The sequence below is a fragment of the Pinus tabuliformis genome, chromosome 6 (assembly GCF_031772625.1).
Source record: "Pinus tabuliformis cultivar Carrire ecotype Pingquan chromosome 6, CPIR1, whole genome shotgun sequence".
Lineage (NCBI taxonomy): Eukaryota > Viridiplantae > Streptophyta > Pinopsida > Pinales > Pinaceae > Pinus > Pinus tabuliformis.
Genome location: NC_142292.1, coordinates 656,121,749 through 656,141,880, shown reverse-complemented (window position 1 = coordinate 656,141,880; position 20,132 = coordinate 656,121,749).

The window sequence follows — 20,132 nt, the reverse complement described above, 5'->3', positions numbered from 1 at the left end:
CGTGTTTTTCTTGCACAAATAGCCTGTTAATAAAATTTTGATGCATTCCCTTCACAAGTTGATCACCCAGACTTGGTCCAGCTGCAGGATGAGAAGCTTCCCCAAGAAATTACACAATTCTGGAGGGCAATGAGCCTTCCCTCCAGAAATTGCGCAATCTTGACTGGTAGCCTACTGGGCTCCAGAATTGCGCAATCCTGCCAGTTAGGCTTGACCCAAAAAATGTGCAATTCTTCCCAGCAGGCCTGCTTAGCCCAGGAATTGTGCAATCCTAAGTAGCAGTCAGCTTCTTTACCCAGAAATTGCGTAAATCTCCTGGGCTGCCAGTGCATCTCCCAGCCAGGAATGCGCATTTCCTCCTAGCAGTTGAGCAACCTCATGCATGAGAAGTTTGGTTGACCAGTTCCACCCAGGACCAAGGAAACTTGAATTGCATGCATGACTTGCTTTTTCCTGGAATATCAAACGGAAACATTCAAAAGCATCCCATGATTCAGGGAGCTATTTTTAGCAGCCAAAGGTTACATGCAAAGTTTGTTTTAGAAACTTTCCTTCAAGTGTCGCTTTTTCCTAGATTTGTGGCATGCACTTCATGAGCTCAAACTTATTTATTTAACACATTATATCTCATTCTTTCACATCGATCTTGGAGCTCTGACATCCCACAACACATCCAAGACTCTTCTACACATCTGGCTTAGCTATTCATAGGTAAGTGGTCTCAACTTGTCTTTTTCAAAATTTCTGTCACTTTTTGTGTTTTCTCTTGTGTGAATTTTGTTTTCTTGATTTTTGTGAACGCTTGCTGTCGTTTACATGTATACTAGCTTGTACTAGCACCGTTTCAGTTTTCGTTGCTATCTCACTGTTGTCGCATGCATGAAACTATTTTGCACGAACGATCACCGACTTAGTGACTCACTTCATTCACATGCATGTTGATATGTTCACTGAATCTTTCATTCGATGTTTGCATGCACAATCAATCACTTATACTTTCACTTAGTTTCACCATGCATTCACTTTTAGATTTGCTTTCAGTTGCCCGTCGGCAGGTCTGGGTAGCCTTGGTCCAAAATTTGCCTCTCCAAGACAACATTGCACAATCTGGAGAAGGAACACTCTGTCTTCCTCTCTAGAAATGCGCATTTCTTCCTAGACATTGTCCTCTAGGATTGTTTTGCGCATTTCTGAGGGACACTGACTGTTGGCCCAGAAAATTGTGCAATGCAGACTCTAAGCCTGCAGTCATTTCTAGCTGGAATTGCGCATTACGCAATCCAAGTAGTCAACAGTCAACCTGGATTGCGCATTTCACAAATCCAACAGCCAGTCTTGCCTCCCAGACAGCCTAGATTTCCTTTTTCACAGTTCTAGGAGCCAGTCACCTAGTGACCCATAGAAAATTGTGCAATCTTTGCCTATCATTCCCTAAATTTGCTTTGGTTTTCGCTAACAGATTTCTTTCCATGCATGTTGCTTTGTCTCTAGATCTTTCAGGTGTTCATCTGCCTCTTAGCAGTACAGGATCAATGGCCTCCAAGAGAGAAAGATCAAAGGACACTGACGGAAGTGCAACTGGAGCAGCAGTTGAGCAGGTGTCCGCATGTCTACTGATCTATGAAGATACCAAATTCTTTCTAGACAAGGACATCAAGCTGAAACGGCAAGAGGTCAATGAAACATTTGCAGGCACTTTTCTGGAAGACCTCGAGGACCTTCAAGTGTATTTGAACATTCACAAGTTCAGCTTGTACCGGATTTCATTCAGATACCCCATGTTCCCATGCGCGGACATGATACACTGGATTGTCTTGCACACTTATCCAGAGACGATGACTCTGAGCAGTGTCAGCGGGACAAAGCTTTCCACCTTCTGGTCACAAGAGTATGATGATATGTATCAGATGTCAAACCCCGTGACTATCATGGAGACTCCTTTCATCTTACCCAGTAGTAGTGCCAACTCCAGAGACATTCTAAAGAACTGGGTAAAGGAGCCGACTAGATTTAGGATGACACCCAACCAGATCTGCAAGATGAAGATACTACAGAAGGTGTATCAATACTTGGTCATATTTGCTTGTCGACTATGTGGCCAAGAAAGCACATAAACCTTCCCACAAAGTTGGGTGATTGTGTTGGATCAATTGGCCAGAGAGGGTAAACCATGTAACTGGTTTGGCATGTTGGCTCATTAGCTGAAGGAACATGTAACGAAGGCTCGACAGTCACCCCGAGGTATGTAAGCAGATATCTACATGTCCGCCTATATCTTAGATGCAATCTATGCCTGACAAGAGTTTAAGGGCTTGGAGTGGGAATGGTCATCGGTGGAGACTGCTGTGAACACATATTGTAAGTTGTTGTCCGAATGCAACTTCAGAGGAGTAATCACATGATTGTCTAATCACTTTGTCACCCCAGTCTACAAGATGATATTCGTACAGGATCCATCCTGAATGTCGAAGGAAGCAATGGAGGCACTAATAGACATTGCTAATTGGTATGCCTCACTGTACGACACCTTCATATGAATGTTCAGCGTGGAGAAGCCTCCGCATGTTCTACCGAAGTTTGCCTTGGACATATTCATCATGCAGGAAGTAGCATATCACATCTCGGTAGGATTGATAGCTAGAATGCACCGGAAGAAGAAGGCACCTTGGCCCGCTCTTTCGTTATGGATTCGGTTATGTGAGATCCAGAGTATCAATCAAGAGGATGTCAAAGCAGAACTGATGAAGAAGTATCCATTCGACCTTCAAAGCTACAATCCATATGACCCACATTGTATTGTGAAATATCATTGCACGAGAGTACAATTCAACTGGATCCATGGGGCATTTCATTGGGCCAAGGAGGACCCATGGAGATATTGCTACAGTTTCTCCAGACCTAATGAACAGGTCAGCTTCATTGTGGAGTGGTTAGCGAAGCAATGTGAAGCAACATCTCGGAGATCACCAACAATAGCAGCAGTAACAACAGAGGCAAGCATACCAGTATGCGATAAGGGAAAGAGGAAGATTGTTGATCGCATGGAGGAAGAGAAAATATGCAAGTTCTGAGCATATCCACTCATGGAGAAAGAAGCTATGGATATAGAGGCAAAGAGGCAACATCGTGACAAGTGAATCGCGCAAAGGCAGAGGGATAAGAGAAGAATGGAAGAAGCAAAGAAGGAGTTGCATGAGTTGAAGCAGAAACTCTAGAAGGAACAAGAGCTGCGCAAACAAGAGAGGGAAGCGCAATAAAAACATGTACAACAAAGGGCACAACATGTGAAAATAGATGAAACAATGCCTATACTAGTAGTGGATTGATCAGGTCAACTGGCATCATGTAAACAAGATGAACCATCGCATGAGCAAGACTTTGCTCATGAGATAGAATACGTACTTCAACAGTTGGATACGCATATGGAGCAATGGGAATTGGCACAGGATATTGACCTTATGCATGATCACCAAGAGGTCGACTTACCTGCTTCACCACATCCAGATGATGAGCAAGTCTCAAGAAACTGAGGAGGCACTGAGATCCTTGGAGATCAGTCGGAAGACGATATGCACAACATCTCATTCGACGAGTCTCAACATAAAGTTGTGCAATATCGTAGAGTGTTGACTCCGGATGATCATACATATCCTGTGCAAGTTTAGGAATGAGTGATCGCGTCTGACATGTGAAAACATCCAACAGCCTTGGACGATGCAACTAGAGTGTATGCCAAAGTAGCTAGCTCAAGTGTTCACTTTCTGATAGCTGAGAATGAGCGAATGGCTAAGGAACTGCAGATGACCAAGAAAGGAGGAGAGTTGGTGACAGCGTCCACCCAAGCTGAAATGAAGAAGGAAATACTAGATGAAGTATTGTCCCTTGACATAGTTATGTGAGTGTTGTACTCCAAGTTAGGCACTGTGCATAAGGCGGTCCTCCATCTCAACAGATGGCAGCAACAATGTGCTAGAAGAGTAGGTATCTTAATGAACTTGCATGCTGTTGTTGATTTTATGCAAGCATGGATGATGAGGTACAACGAAGCCTCGCTTGACTTGCGTAAGATGATGAAGGCCAGTTTGGTTGAGATGAAGGCATGTATCCGGAATCAAATCCAGAACTATGAAGAGCTCTCGCAGCTCAATCACTAGTATACATAATTACCATGCACGTGTTTTCAAGAGTATGGATGTTGTGGTGCGTGCACATGCGATCCCATCTATTGGGACTCTCACCCAAGCGAAGACAAATGAATAGGTCCAATTAGAGCTTGACTCGTACTTCGACAAGTTGATGTGCATTGCTACCAGCCCAGACTTTCCCATCAGTGTAGACATCATGCACAAGTATGTTGCTGGTCTAGCCATGTTGAGGACAATGATTCACGTGTTTACAAACGAGTTGGACAGAGGAGCCTGAGTAGTGTACCCGTATGCTATGGAGGAAAGAGTTAGGTTCCAGAAAGATGTCACCTTGGAGCACACGGACCCCATCAAGGACTACCAATCTTGGCATCAGTATGTTATTGCTGATCAACACGAGGATGTTGAGGAGTTGGACTTCCATGGTTGTCTAAGTTAGAGTGATGTCTAGCATGGCTTGTTCAAGCCATTTTGTCTCACATGGTTACATGTGAATTGTAATGTAACATCATGTCAAGTGTAATTCAAGTGTCGATAGTCATAGAGTAGGTAAAGAGTCATGAGGGTAGTTGAACTGTCACAAAGGGAAATGTCAAGGGTCACCCCACCCTTTGCTATAAATAGTCCCTCATAACTCATTGTATAGGCTTTTTGGACAGCCAAGCTTCTGATAGGATTATCTTGGAGAGAGCATGGAAAATATTGTAATGAGCCTTGGCTTCTCCACTTTGTAGAGCTAGTACATATATTTGGAGGAGTAGGTGGTTGTGGCTGTAACGTTCTGCTATCGGAATGAGTGGTTGGACATGGATGTATTGTATGACTAGAACTTACACTTCTTAATATAACAAGAGACAACACATTTCATGCATATGTTTTATTGTATTCTATGCTATTTGGTTTACTCTAAATGATATATGCATTGGTTTGCATACGCATGCATGTATAGCTATCTGTGTATGTGCGTATGAATATTTCTGAAATGTGCTGTTGGCTTAACCATCACTTTGGATTGCTTGCTAACTTTCCTTCCATGTTGTGATGTATCTTTGCTCGTGTGTTCCCTTCTTAACTGTGTGTTATCATAGATTTCCAAGGGGTGCACTCATCTCAACTCCCGTGTGTTAAAACCTATCATGCAACTTCCTTAGCTCACTGCAGCTCTCATACCCTTGCTACCAACATAGTTATCTTACTTGCCTCTGTGCGAAATTGCGGTCAAGGCATTACCATATGACCCACTGCTGGGACTCCTACACCAAACGACTAGAGGTCTAATTGGGACTTCTCACCAGGGATATCCCCTGACATGTTGGTGGGTCTAGCTCTATCAACAGAACCCTCTGCCCGCAAGTCACGACCAACAATGTTGTAATTTGTTGGCTATGTTGTGTCCATTTAGCACTCAGTCGAACGAGGGTTGATTTCAGGAATCAACCCTCGGCTGACTAGACACCAGAGGGTGATGTCACGACTAGTAGAGCAGCCAAAACCGTCGCTTTGCTGGTTGTGTTGCAATCATTTAATGATCGATTGACCGAGGTTTGATTATGGGAATCAAGCCTCAATCGACTGAGCACCAAAGATCTGTGACACAACCAACTGGTAGATGTGCCAAGAACCTTGATGACTAACTAGCCAAGAGGATTTATTATTATTATTTTTTAGTTAACATATTTAGATTTTTAAAATTTTGTTATTTAAGTTTTTTATATTTATATTTTATTATTTTATTTAAAATTTTTTTTTAAATTATTATATATATATATATATATATATATATATATATATATATATATATATATATATATATATATAGATATATTTTTTTTTTTCCTTTTCCTTTTCATTTTTTTTGGGTTAAATTTATATTTTTGTTTTTTAAATTAAGTTTGTTAGTTTTAATTTTTTAATTTTTAATTATTTTTCAATATTTGTATTTTTAACATTTTTTATTAATTTTTATTTGTTTAATTTGTATATGTTAATTTTGTTTTGTTTTGTTTTTTTTTCAAATTTTTAAATGTTGTTTTAAAACAACTTTATTATTATTTTAATGTTATTTTTATTTTTAATGTTGTTTTAGTTTTATGTTAAATTTTTTCATTTAAACTGGTGGTTTTTTTAAAATTATATTTTTATGTTTTTGTAACTAAATTTTTTGTTTTAGTTTTAATTTAATTTATTTTTTTTACTGTATTTAGTTTTCAATTACATTTTTATAATTTTTTTTCTTGGATATTATAATTTTTTTGTTAACTTTATTTTAATATATATATATATTTAAATTTATAGTGAAGAATTTTTATTTATTTTTTAATATAACAACAAACAAATTTCCTATGATAATAAAATATAAACTTATATTTTTTATTTATTTTTAATTAGGAAAATGGAAACAAAGAAGAGATCTGTGAATTTTTTGGATCAAGGGTAGCAATTACAACATCTAAAGTTGCAGTTGGTTCCTCTATGAGTACTACTGAATAAAACCGCACCGAGACACATGGTAAAAGTTATATGATATTGTTAACTAAATTTAAGTTATGCGAAAAAGTCAAGCTCAATTTTGAGAACTATTCATTAGTTATACTTGTAATGTTTTGACTTTGAGATTTATGACAAGAATAAGTATTCAAATATTATTGTTATATGTTTAATATTTTTATTATTTGATTTTCACTTTAATTTTTATGTGAATCATTATTTTTTGAAAAAAAAACTTTGAATATTATTATTCTTTGACAAAATTTATAAAAAAAAGTTTTTTTTTTTCAAAATTTCTCATAAAAATCATTTATTTGACATGTCATTTTTACCAAAAAAAAGTCCTAAAATGTGTATTTTTTATTATTATATCTATATTCAAAATGTGTATTTTTTTGTCAAATGTTTAAAATTATTGTTTTTTTGGTGACAATGATTTGATGGACATTGAAATATTAATTAATGATACATATGTATATAGAACATCATAACTTTAAAATATTGACTTTTTTTTCTTAATTATGCAAAAAAGTGAAGATTTCATTACAAAACAAATTGAAAGGAAAAACAAAAAAACATAAACCTGAAAAGCACCCAAAAACAAACATCTCAGGGAAGAAGAAGAAGGAGAAGAAGAAGACTACTTCAAAAATTGTTAAATAACCAACATTTAAAAAGTAATTATCCATACTAAATATAAAAAAAAAAAAAAAAAATTAAGTGTAAAAAATAAGCCCCTCCAAAAAAATGAGTTGATGTTGCATCAACACTTTTCAAAATCGACATGAAAATCACTGACATTTAAAAAAAATGTTCATACTTAATATATAAGAAAATTTAAAGTGTCAAAAATATGCTCCAAAAAAAAGGTTGATGTTGCATCAAAAATTTCAAAATCAGATATTTTTTGCAACCTCTAAAATAATGAGAACTCAGTACGGTTCTTGTTAAGTTGCTAACTTTGTTCATTGTGTTTGTTGGTATTCTTCAGTCTATGCTTCCAACTTCACTATTGTGTTTTTCCATTACATGTTCAAGGGAAGTCTCAGTTAGCATCGGTCATTTGCAAGTATCATTACACCTTTTGTGTCAGTCATTCTTATGTCAGTTGTGCATTAGTTCTTCAACTCTTATCATGAAAGACCTTATCTTAGTGTTAGTTTCATGTCAATGATAGGGGATACATTAAGGAACTACTTTGATGGATCTCTTCCCATTAATTTCAACACCTTATCTGGGATGTGGATCTAGAAACGGTCTAGTACCTTGGAGCTTGCAGTCATTAGTTGTAGGTTTCCTCGTGATTGGTACTGGATTTTTCATCATTAGCCCCGGTTGACCAATTCTATGGGGTGCTCGACATCAACTCATTCATTCACAAATTGTAGACTATGCTGGGTACCTTGGAACCATTTTCATTATTGGTGTCTCCCTCGCATTTGTTAACACGATACCTCAATTCTTGGTAATCGGACGATCTCCCTACATGCTTGACATCATCTCATTCATTCGCATGTTGAGTAATCATACCATTGGGACATGTCAAAGACCTTGGGGTATAGGGATACCTAACTCATGACCACTGCCTCCCCTAAGTTATGTTGGAGAATCTATTATGTACTTTGATGGTGATAATTAGGGGTGCTTATATCAGTGTCTAGCCCTATTGATAGCTATTGTGCTAGAGATCTATTTTGTATCATGAATAGTCCTCGACAACATGAGTCCACAATATATTATGTGGGTGTCATGCTCTATTCTCTCAATACCAAGTGTGGTTTTTCCTACCTCAGGGATGCACTTCTTTATGTATCCAACTTAACTTTTGAGCCTTTATAGGTCTTCTGTTCATGCTCTCTCTCTGCACCTCGCCCACTAGTCTACTTATTGTAATGTATTTTTTCCATTAGCTTCTCTTATAACCTCATACATTAGGGGGCATATATTATAGCTCCAAAATCCATCCCCTAGGGTCCAATAAAGGGGAACAACCCTTGCCAAGTCAAAGGGGAAAAATGTGATTAGTGGAAGACTCCAAAAAAGAGACCTCGAAGCTTTTCTGTTGTTCTATGAGAGCAACAATAGGCCTGGTAACGCCCTTTGTAAGTGTAACTAGAGAAACAAAAGCCAACAATGCCCTTTTTCCATTGGAATGGAGAAACATAATGAATCTTTTGTATAGATAAGGTTTATTTGGTCATGTTTAATCAAAACCTTGGAAATGGTCAAGAATATGTCTAGGTTCGATGTGGACCATATCGCATAGCCTTGATTTTCTTAGCAGAACCCTATAGCCTCTCCTTGTTCAATAATAACCATACTCTATCTCCCACCTTGAACGACTTCTCATTTATGTGCTAGTCATACCTGAACTTATATTTTTCATGAGACTTCTATAGTTTCTCCTATACCTATATATGGATATGCCTAATATTTTCAAGAAATTTTCCAGCCCTTAAGGCATCCCCTATAAGATCCTCCCTCACTACTCCTTTCTACCCATATGCAATATCCAAAGGTGAAGGTGGTAGATAACCAAAACAAGTTTCAAATGGGGAATTACTAGTAGAAGTGTGGATTTCTTTATTGTAAGGTTGTTGTATATATACCAGATTTCCATTTCAGGCCTTTAGATGCTTATGATTGTGACCCTTCAAAATTTACACCAAATTCTTGTTGACTACTTATGTTTTCCCATCTGTCTATGGATGGAATGTTGTAGAACTATTTAACTGTGTGTCCATATTATCCCACAATGTAGTCCATAATGTACTTAGGAATCTTGTGTCCTTGTCTGAAATGATGCTCCTCGGTATCTCAAAGTGCACCAAACCTGTCCAAAAACCAAGTGCATTTCTTCTTTCTCATTGATAACCTTTTTACAAGGTATCATAATGTGCATCTTACTAAGCCTGTCAACTACCACAAACATGTAGTGATTTCCCTTCCTATATGTTGGTAAACCTCCCACAAATTCCATGGAAAATATTTCCCAAGGATCAGTGGGTATAGGTAAGGGATGATGTAGACCCTCTTTCCTATTAATAAGCTTGTTGGTACAACAAAGCATGCATCCTCTTATGAACCTACCTACATGTTCTTGCATATTGGGCCAATACACATATATCTGCAAGTCTTTCCTCCCTAAACCAAAGTTTCCTACAACCTTGGATGTTTGAGCCTCTCTATTGAGCTACAATTAATCACCTTTAAGAACACTTAACTTATAAATCCTATAGAGTAACTTGTCCTAGTGATGGTAGTCAACGATATTGTCACCATCATACACATGACTCTGGCTTTAAAACTAATGAAACACATCCTTGAGGTCCTCATCCTTTGAATATGACTCTTTCTATGCATCATGGGTGAATGGATCCACGTGCATCAAAGTTCCCTAATTTGTGATATTTGATGTGGGTGGCCTTGAAAGCATGTTGACTAACTTCTTTGTGTTTCCCTTCTTATAATTGATCAATAAATGAAACTATTGTAGAAACCCCATCCACTTGTAATGCTTGGTTTGTTGTAGCTTACTCTGGATCTAGATGTACTGTAGTGACTGGTCATCTATGTGGATTATTGTCTCCTTCCCCATCAGATAGTGCTCCACTTGTTCATATCTTTCTCCTGGGCATACAGATCCTTGATGTAGGTGGGGTAGTTAAGAACTAGCCTATGAAATACTTCAGAATGGTAGTGTACATTCATTCCTCCCCACATCAAGATTGCTCCCACAGAATAACCACTCACATCTGTCTCCAATTCGAAGGGATGGTACAAATTTGGTAATTTTATAACTAGTGCTTGACTGATCTTCTTCTTTAACTCCTTAAAGGCTCTCTGCTGACCCTTTCTCCACTAGAAACTCTTATCATTTACTATTATGGCATGGAGTGGTGTTGCCATTATTGAAAATGAGGCTATGAATTTACTTAGGTATTGTGCTTCCCCAATGAAACTCCTAACCTCAGAACCATTAATAGCATGATGGCCCCCATGTTGGCAAGATTAAACTTCAACTCTCATAAACCTATCACATACCCTAAATACACCAAAAACTATTATGCAAACTCACACTTCTCTAGGTTTACTAGTAGTAGGTGCTTTGTAACACCCTCCTCCCATATTTACCAAAGCTAACCGGTTTGTCGAGGTAAACATGTGACAAAGAGTTACTATGATATGATTAAATTCCCCATGTACAGTCAAGGAAGCGGAATTGACACACCCAAAACCAAACTGACCTTCCTTAGGAGTTAGAGGACCCCCCGGGGCAACCAACAACTCCAGGTTCCAAACCCCTGAGTTAACTTACCTTTTAACTGAGCTAGACCCCAACTCACTCCCATGACAAGCCCTCCAAGCAACTGAAACCCTCTAATCGCTCCCACAACAAGTCCTCCATGCGACTATAGTCTTTTTAAGGCAATTATATGCAAGCAACCAAATAATCTGAGCCACTTTTCAAGGCTAGGACTCAGGCCTCTACCCAGAAGTTGATGAAATTCTCAGAAGTGATAAATAAAAATAAGAGAAGCCCTCTAATGCAAAACTTGACAAGGACTTGACCTAACTCATCGTGACCATGATAGGCATTTTGTCAAACACATCATGAACATGTAATGTATAGGTCATAAAAGCACATATGAACATTGGGGACTCGTGATTATTTGAGATTCGTCAAGAAGGTCTCGTGCCCTCTCACGATAGCTGCATTATCATATATTAGGTCATACATTCATTTACATTTCATTTACTAATAAAAACATGATGATAGACATAAGTAAATTATAGCATAAAACAATGCTTATAACCAACATATAACCAATACAATAATAATGATAGGACAACCATTAAAGCCACATAATAGAAAGTAAATTTACTCATGAAATACAAGGGAAAAGAGATCTTATTAACATATGCAATATCCAACCAAGTCAGGGACTTCCATGTACCACCTGACCATATATTAGGATGAACCAAATATTTTTTTTAGCCAATCAACCCTGTGCCATATTCCAAGAATGAATGTGGGACTCATAAAAAAACCAACCAGGGCCTCTCAATATTTTCCATGTATCTCGCCATTATCAGTCAAGGGATTCCTAGGCCCAAAAACCTTATCTATACAACTAAGTTTTACCGTGTATCTCACCATCAATGGTCAAGGGATTTGAAAACACAAACAAAGAAACATACACTACAAGATTTACCATAATACTGCCATATAATGGTCAAGGGATAACAAGGCCCTAAACAAGCATAGATGAATCCAGATATCTCCACCTAAACCGTGAGGAATTTTCTCATCTCCACCCTTAGTCTTTGTTGTGTATCCTGCCATTACTAGTCAAGGTATTCCTAGGAATTTGGGAATTTTCGTGAGACCACCCCACTCAGTTTTGAAACCATTTGGCAATCCAACTCAACCAAATGAAATAACCCCATCACACCATGGCTATTCGTAAATGGAAACGTAAGGTTGAAATAACTATCATACCTAGAAAAACCCTTGCCCATGATAGTAAGGGAACCAAATACACACATGCATGTACCATGCATTTTAAGAATAACAAGGAAATCATACATGCAACTTGATACCCACAAGCAATCCCGAGGTAGTCACTTGATCCAACTCTTCCTTGCTTGATCTTTGCTTCCCTTTTCCTTCTTCTCCTTTCTTTTCCTTCCTTTCCCAATGCTAGAGTGCTTTAAGAATTATTTAAGTGTGTAAGAGTATGAGAGAGAGAATAGCGAGAGCTCCAAGGTAAGACTAACAAAAGGTTGTGAAGTGATCCTTAGAAGCATTTTTATCAATGAGGCCTTTATTTTCTTCAATTTCCATTATTGTCCCTTCATTTTCCTCCTCACATGCAACCTGTGACCTTTCACCTCCCCTTTCTCCCAGTTTCCTTTATTTTCATAAATAAAATACTAATTAATTCCTCTTTTCCTTTCCAAATCCTTTACCATTTCCTTTGCCAATTTACCCTTATCTTTTACCTATTCACAATTAAAACATCTAGCTGCAAACTATACCACTTCCTTCTTTATATTCAGCCAATAATAGAACTTCTTCACCGTTGTCAATGTGTTATGCTCCTATACCAATAGGTGTCATATTTCATGATTGACTTGATGAGGTGTGAATATGTTCATACCTTTCCTTGTTGCAAAGGTTTTCCATATCGTTAAAAAATCAAAAAATTTAAAAAATGTAAAGAGGGTATACCCTAAAAGAAAAATCAAAGGGTGAAAAGAATGAAATAGTCAAAAAAGTGAAAGAAAATGAACCCCACCAAAAGAAATACCAAGGAAAGGTGAAAGTCTAAATGCCACTACTTTTTACTCTTATGTAATAAACAAATTGTGTGCAACTTGTAACTTATGCCGCAATTGGTGAACAGTAAAACAATTTAAACTTGACTAGTTCATATTTTTAATTTTATGTTTTAGAAATAGAGAATAAAATCTGACCAAACTGTTTAATCTTGGCAGATAAGTAGATAGGTAGAGTGAATAAAAGGAGCTCAACATTTTAATCTGAGCCCTTGGATGTAATAAGGCTAGACTTAGATATATTTCTACATGTAAAAGAAAAAGTGTGTTAAGGGTTTTTAGTCCAAGTGCACCCTAATAAAGAAGAAAAAATGTCAGGCTAAAGTAGGTAGGGTAGGTAGATGATGTTGCAGAAATACTTGTGATGGATAATGTCTCTAAATGTGTTAATTTTCTCTTTTTATCACAAGTGAAAGGCAGACATTACACTTGATGTAGTTCAAGCAAGACAAGGTAAAATAATTAACTTCCCTTCACATTTTTCCCTAAAGATTTCACTAATTCCCCCTAAAGTATTAAGGTCTTTGAAAATTAAAGAGGCTCAGAGCATTTCTCTGACTTCTGGAGGGACCAGACCCTCGACCCAATAATCTAAAAGCCTAAGTACTTGAAATTATCAGTCATTCATTTCCATAAGTCTTTTCCTAAGTAAAATCCTATTTTACTTAGGAAAATACACAATATTATATGAAATCCCCTTTTCACTTAAGCCTAAGTTAAATATTCATTCTAAATGTTTTACTTAGCGCTTATTTACATTTTATGTCATATTAACTTCTAAACCTATATTATATAAATCCCGCCCTATTTTACCCTTTCCCGTATTATTTAATTATATATTAAAATCCCCAAATTATTATATACCCCACCCCGGTTAATTATAACCATAATCATAGTTAAAAAGGAACTAATGGATTAATTTGAGATTCATTAATAACCTAATCTTCCTGCTCCACAAAATGGGATTAATTAACCCTCCTGGTTAATTAAGAACCTCCCCGCCATTCACAATCACCTCGATATGATTTATTAACTTGTTAATTAAATCGGGCCCACCCCAGTTAAAGTTCCTTCGTACCCCACTTCTCGTCCACCGTTTGATCTCGTCCCCATCATCCAATGGTCATTATCAATATCATGCCCCCCTTGGTTACTGCGTGTTAACACACGATCACCACGCGGTTTTCCTCACGTATCTTCGCCACGCGTCATGCAACTAGTGGAATCGCTGTCCCCCAATCGAATACCGCCCGATCCCAAAAGCGGTGTGATCAATTACCGCTTACCGCCTTCCACATATGAAAAAGTGTCATGTCGTGCTGACGTCATCCCCTGAATAACAATAAACCCTCGCCAACCTTGATTTTGTGAATAAAACCAACGAAATGTTGTTTTCATTATTTCATACGAAAAATTGTGTTTCCATGAAAAGCAACGTCCAAGTCAACCGTTGAAGCTTTTCAACTGCTACCTTGTCAGAAAATTGGCAGCGACGTCATCGGCAACCTGTTATCCATCCTGCCATTGCACTGTTCACTTCCCCAATACAGGTATTTACCCATTTCCATCGAAACCTTGCAAGTTTTGGTTTCACGCTGAATATTCCACAGAAAAAGACCAATTTCACTATAAATATAGTCTTTGTTTCATTATATAGGTTCCCAAACTTGCTGTTTTGACTATTTTTCACAGAAAACCCAAATTCCATTCATGAATCCACAAGAACCAGAGATGGAAACTCTTATAGCTCTGAATGTCGTACCCATGAATGCTCCTCACAAATATTTAGATTATCTGCCTTTGGCCGATAAATATTTTCAGATAAAAGACTTATCCGGTAATGAAAACCACCTTAAGATCTTTTTCCAAGCTAGAGATAGTTATCTGAATGGCTTTGACATCTTAGGATTGTGGGAATCTAACCTTCCCATGTACTTCCTCCCTTTAGTCCATGTGTTCTTAGATATAATTCATCATTGCTGTGCCAATTATGACCCTAACCAAAGAGCAATCATGTCCCCAAGTCAAACATTCCTTTCTCCCATAACTGCTTAGTCCATCAATGAAATGCTGCAATTCCACTCCAGTCACCTCACTCCCCTTTCCATGGGATACTTATTTGAGAAATCTCCCCAATTGTCTCTATCAGAATTGACTTGCATCTGTCAGATGTTCATGGACCCTAAACATCAGCCTAAAGGCCCACCTCCTTATCTGCAGGCTTTCTTTATGGATACATGAAAACTTATTATTGATATGATAGCCTCAATCATGGGATTCAACTCTGGAGAGTATGTTTATGAGGTGACCTTAGTATTATTGTCAATTTTTACTCCTGGACAGCCCCCTGCTGTTAAATATGATTATGCCTCCTATATTGCCAATAAAATTCATGACCAATTCCTAAGATTGGACAATGAAGGAGTTTTCAAATACACTACTTTCATCTATCATCTTATGTTGTATTACCAGTTAGACAACTTCCCTTTCCCTGTCAAGAAACTTGACACCAGAGGCAATCCAAGGTATATCATCTTTTGGAGTCCCATCTTCCATAATTCCATTGAGACCCCTTACACCTACAATGAGTTCATTGACCTATTTTTCCATCCAGAAACCACTTTATTGATAGGAGTTTCCCCTCCTAGGATCAATGGTGATATGAAGAAAATCCTCCAGTTCTCCAAGCAGTACAAGATAGGTGACTGGTACCTATATGAGAATCACACGGAAATCAGGATTTATGGGTGTGAACTCTGCCCTTTTAAGCTACCAAAGTATGTTCCAATGAGACTCTTTGCATTGGAATATTTCAGGCAAATGATAAATGCAGACCTAGTCCATTTTTGTAATGCCAAGAAGAAAGCTCAACTTAGAATCAAGAACCAGCTAGGCCCTTTTGTCTGCAACACTAGGGAAGCATGGAAAGAAGCAGAATTTTTTTTAGAAGAGCATCTTAAGTTACAAAAGAGTTTTGGGTGGAAACCATATGACCCTAACAGCTTTATATGTGATAGAAGAATGAAGAACAAGTTGTCCCCATATATTCACTATAGGATTCCAGAAATTGAACAATATCCAAATATGGATGAATGGAGGGAAGGAACCCTAGTAGAGCATGATAGTGAATAGGTAAATTTTGAGAAAGTTATGAGAAATCGTGAGAAAACACTTGACTTGGATTCTTTTGGGCAGGTACCATTTAAGTTATCTCAAAGATCAGCAATTGGTGCCTCCAGTGCTGGAACCTCTCAACAACCTTCACAGGAAACAAGTACACCAGCTACAGGGTCATCCAAGGGCAAGGAATTAAAAACCAGCTTTCAACACAATGAACAACATACAATGTCCAAGTAGCCTGAAACTTCTAGAGAACAGGCTCAAATACAGACTCCTCCCCCTTAGATCAATATGGGAGAGCCTCCAGTTCTGCAAACTTCTCTAAATGAGGAACAGAAACAAAAAGAGAGACAGGGAAATAACTACCCCTGCCAGTGAACCATCAGGACAGCCTGGAACAAAGAGATAGACATTAAATTCCCTTTCAGAGGAGGAATTTGCTGAAGAAAATACAGATAGTCGGAGGGAAGAAAGAATGGAAAGCCAACAAACTTTCCCAACATGAGGAACATCCCTTAGCTCTTAGAGGCAGGAGCTAGAAAGGCAACAAAGTATAGAGATATCTTCTTTCAGTCCACCAGGGATTGATGCCTCAGATATTAAGAAAACATTCACAGAAATAAAAGCCAGGAATGATCCATTGAGGCTCTAGGTTTATAGCCAATATTTAAAGATGGCTCCTACAAATCAATAGAGATTGATGTTAGCCTATGAAATCAAAAAAGGCAAGATGATAATGAGCTATTTTAAGCCAAAGGTGCAGCAGCCTAGATTAGCAGCAGATTATCTCAGAACAAATTTTGAAGTCATGGCATATTCATACTTTGGATCAAATTGAGTTGCATAAGCAAACGAAAGAAATGATTTACTCAACCTTGACTGGCAAGGCAATGATGGCCCATAGATTACAAAATTATTTGGATAATACTACTGGTCAACTACACTTGGAAAAGGACTCCTCTCAGGCCAAAGATAATAGAATAAAAACCTTAGAAGAAATAATTATTGGATTGGGCCATGATCCCAAAGATGCAAAGGCTACAGAAGCCTTGATCAAAAAGAAATATGAAGATATTGCTGCGCTAAGGAAGCAACTAAAACTGCCACCTTCAAGGCATCCACAGACTGATGAGGTTATAAAGCAAAAATCTGAAGAAGAGCTGATGGATTTACTCTCAAAGCTCAATGAACGATTAAATGATACTGAACAAGCACTTGAAAAAGCATTGAAGGACAATCAGGGAGAGTCGACCTCCCAGCCTCCCAATGTGATACCAGTAGTATCAACAACAATCCCATCAACTCTAGGAGTAGCATTGGCACCAAATATTCCTGCATTCACAACAGAGGCAGTTACGGGTACAACAAAAACAGGAACAGCAGGAGTAGCACAGGGCAGTACTGCTAATTTGAGCACAGAAGAGCTAATAAAATCAATGGAGGACCTGAAACTACAACTTTCAGAAATAAATAAGGTAAAGGAGCAATATGCCAAAATGGAACGAAGCTATGATCTCTCAAAAATAAATGTTGCAGAAAAGACAAGAGAGATTAAAGTGTTAGAAAATAAAGTGAAATCATTAGAGAAAGATCTTACTTTTGACAAGCCTCTGCCAGAAATCAAGAAAATTCTTTGGGCCAACATCACTCAATCCATAAATGATGTTTGGCCATCCATCTAAGTGATTTTTGAGCAGATTGATCTTGTGAAGGCAGCCCAAGAAGAAGTCCAAAGAACAAAGGCAAAATTAGGAAAAATGCCTGAGGAAGCCAACAAGCTCATACATTTTTTGAATACTAGAAATAAAGAACAGCTGGAAGAATTAGGCATTAATGACAGAACAAAAACCATTTTGGAAATCAAAAGGGTATTAACCAAGAAAACTTTGATGCAGAATTTAGAAAGAAGATGTCATGACATGCAGGCAGAGATTAATGCTTTTATGGAGAAGTTTGATATTTTGCAGGGTAAAGGGCTACCTAGTCCTTTAGTGATTAATGACAGATTAATGAGGCATAAAGATTATGTGGAGAAATTGAATAAGTATGTAGGCAACCAAGCAGGTTCATCAACAAGTGCATCAGGAATAAAAGCATTGCCTATAGTCAAAGTTCTCTATGACAACCTAGAGAACTTATTCTATGTCGAGCATGAACTAAAGCACTTGTTCCCAATTCAACCTACATTTTTAGGTATACAGAAACATAAGAAACCCTCAGAAAGCTTCAGAAAACCAGAATACCACAGCCAAAATGGTGGGAAGAAATGCTTGAAATTTTTTAATTCATTCTAGGTAAAAGGTAAATTTTAATTTTTACTACAGTCAATGAAGGTAAAGAGGATGAAAAGAGATCAACAGGTAAAGAGTATCAGATGCAGGTAAAGTGTATCAGTAGGGAGGTCAAAACAGAGCAACTGGCACATAATTACACCAAGGACAACAAGAGGCCAAATCATAGGGCCTAACTCCAACACATTCTCAAGAATAGGGATAGCAAATCATTCGGTTGCCTTATCTGTCATCTACGAGGTCTTCTGGCCCTATTTTCTTGAAAGATATGATTAGTCACCCTAGTTTATATCTCACTTTGTTATGAGATATTTCATTGTAAATTTTTTTGTATAAATACTCCCTCAATTGGAGTATTGAGGGTGGATTCTTAGACATTGCTGTAATACTGATTATTTTGGAATAAAGTGCTGTTGGACCAACTTTTGTATGGCTTTCTGGACAAAGAATTGATGCAAATAACTTTCCACAGATTTCTTGAATCAAACACCGGATCAATAAGTCCTCTATACCTTATGTTTTAAAGTTTTCCTTGTTTATTATATCATCTATGTTTCATATTTGAATGACAAACGAAAAAGAGTAATTCGGAATATGCTTGATTGCACTATGTTTTTAATCGTTATTATTCTCTATGTTTTCTTCTGAATTAGGATAAATAGTGAAATCTTAATTTCTCTTGTTTTCTAGTTCATCCATTTTGATTATTTAGTAAAGAATACTCAACTGCTCTTTATTAGTAATCATTCAAGTTCCCTCTTTAAATAGGCTGAAGGATTCTTAGTTGCCCTTCACCCATTTTAAACCCATTTCATCTATTCCAAGTTGTTATTCGTTCCCTGTTTGACCATCTTGCTCTGTGAAACCATATTTTGTTAAGAAACCAAATACAGTTAAGCCATATTCTTTGACTCCATTGGCCCAATGGCCTAAACTATTCAGTCTTACCCCTCTGCTATTGATTCTCACTACCCAAACTCAAACAAAACTCCTAAACTTCACAACTAGCCTAATATCTTTCAAAACCAAGCTAAATCATAAAGAGAGAGCCCTCTCTGGGTACAGATTGGCTAGATTTTGTACCTAAAATTTGGTTTGTGGTTACCTCAGACCCCTTTCCTCTTCCCAACAACTTCAAGGAAAATCTGAGTGATAACATAGTGGCGACTCCACTGGGGACCTTAATAATTTGTTTGAACTACTATTGTTTACTTTATAAGCTACAGACGGAGCCTAAAGTTAGCCAGGTAGCCTTTGAACTGCTCTTGCTTTGCAATTGCATAAGTAAATGAGTGCTGCTTCAGTCTATCTCCAGTCTAGTTTATGGATTAAACATCTGGTTTCAAATACTTGATCAGTTCCTCTTGTCAAATAAGTCTTTGAGAAAGTTCAAATCCCATACCTAAAGTCTCTTAAAGAAACTGTTGAAGTTGTATTGTCCAACCCATTTAGAGAAAAAACAAAAACATACCTAGAAACCTGGCTTCAGAAATGACTCATTACACTAGAGCTAACCCTGACCCAAACCCACCACCTGTGTTTGAAAACCCTAATATGATCCCTAGGATTCTTAGGAGACAAGAAAGCCAAGAGAGTTTTGCTAGTTCTCGGCCTCTATATAGATCAAGATCCTATCTTGTGAAGTGGATTTACCTTGAGGACGAATCCTTTGATGAGTATTTTGAGACCTTTTTATTTGTAACCTTTTCTGATTCTGGGTTAGCCCACACAGTTCATGACCCATTAT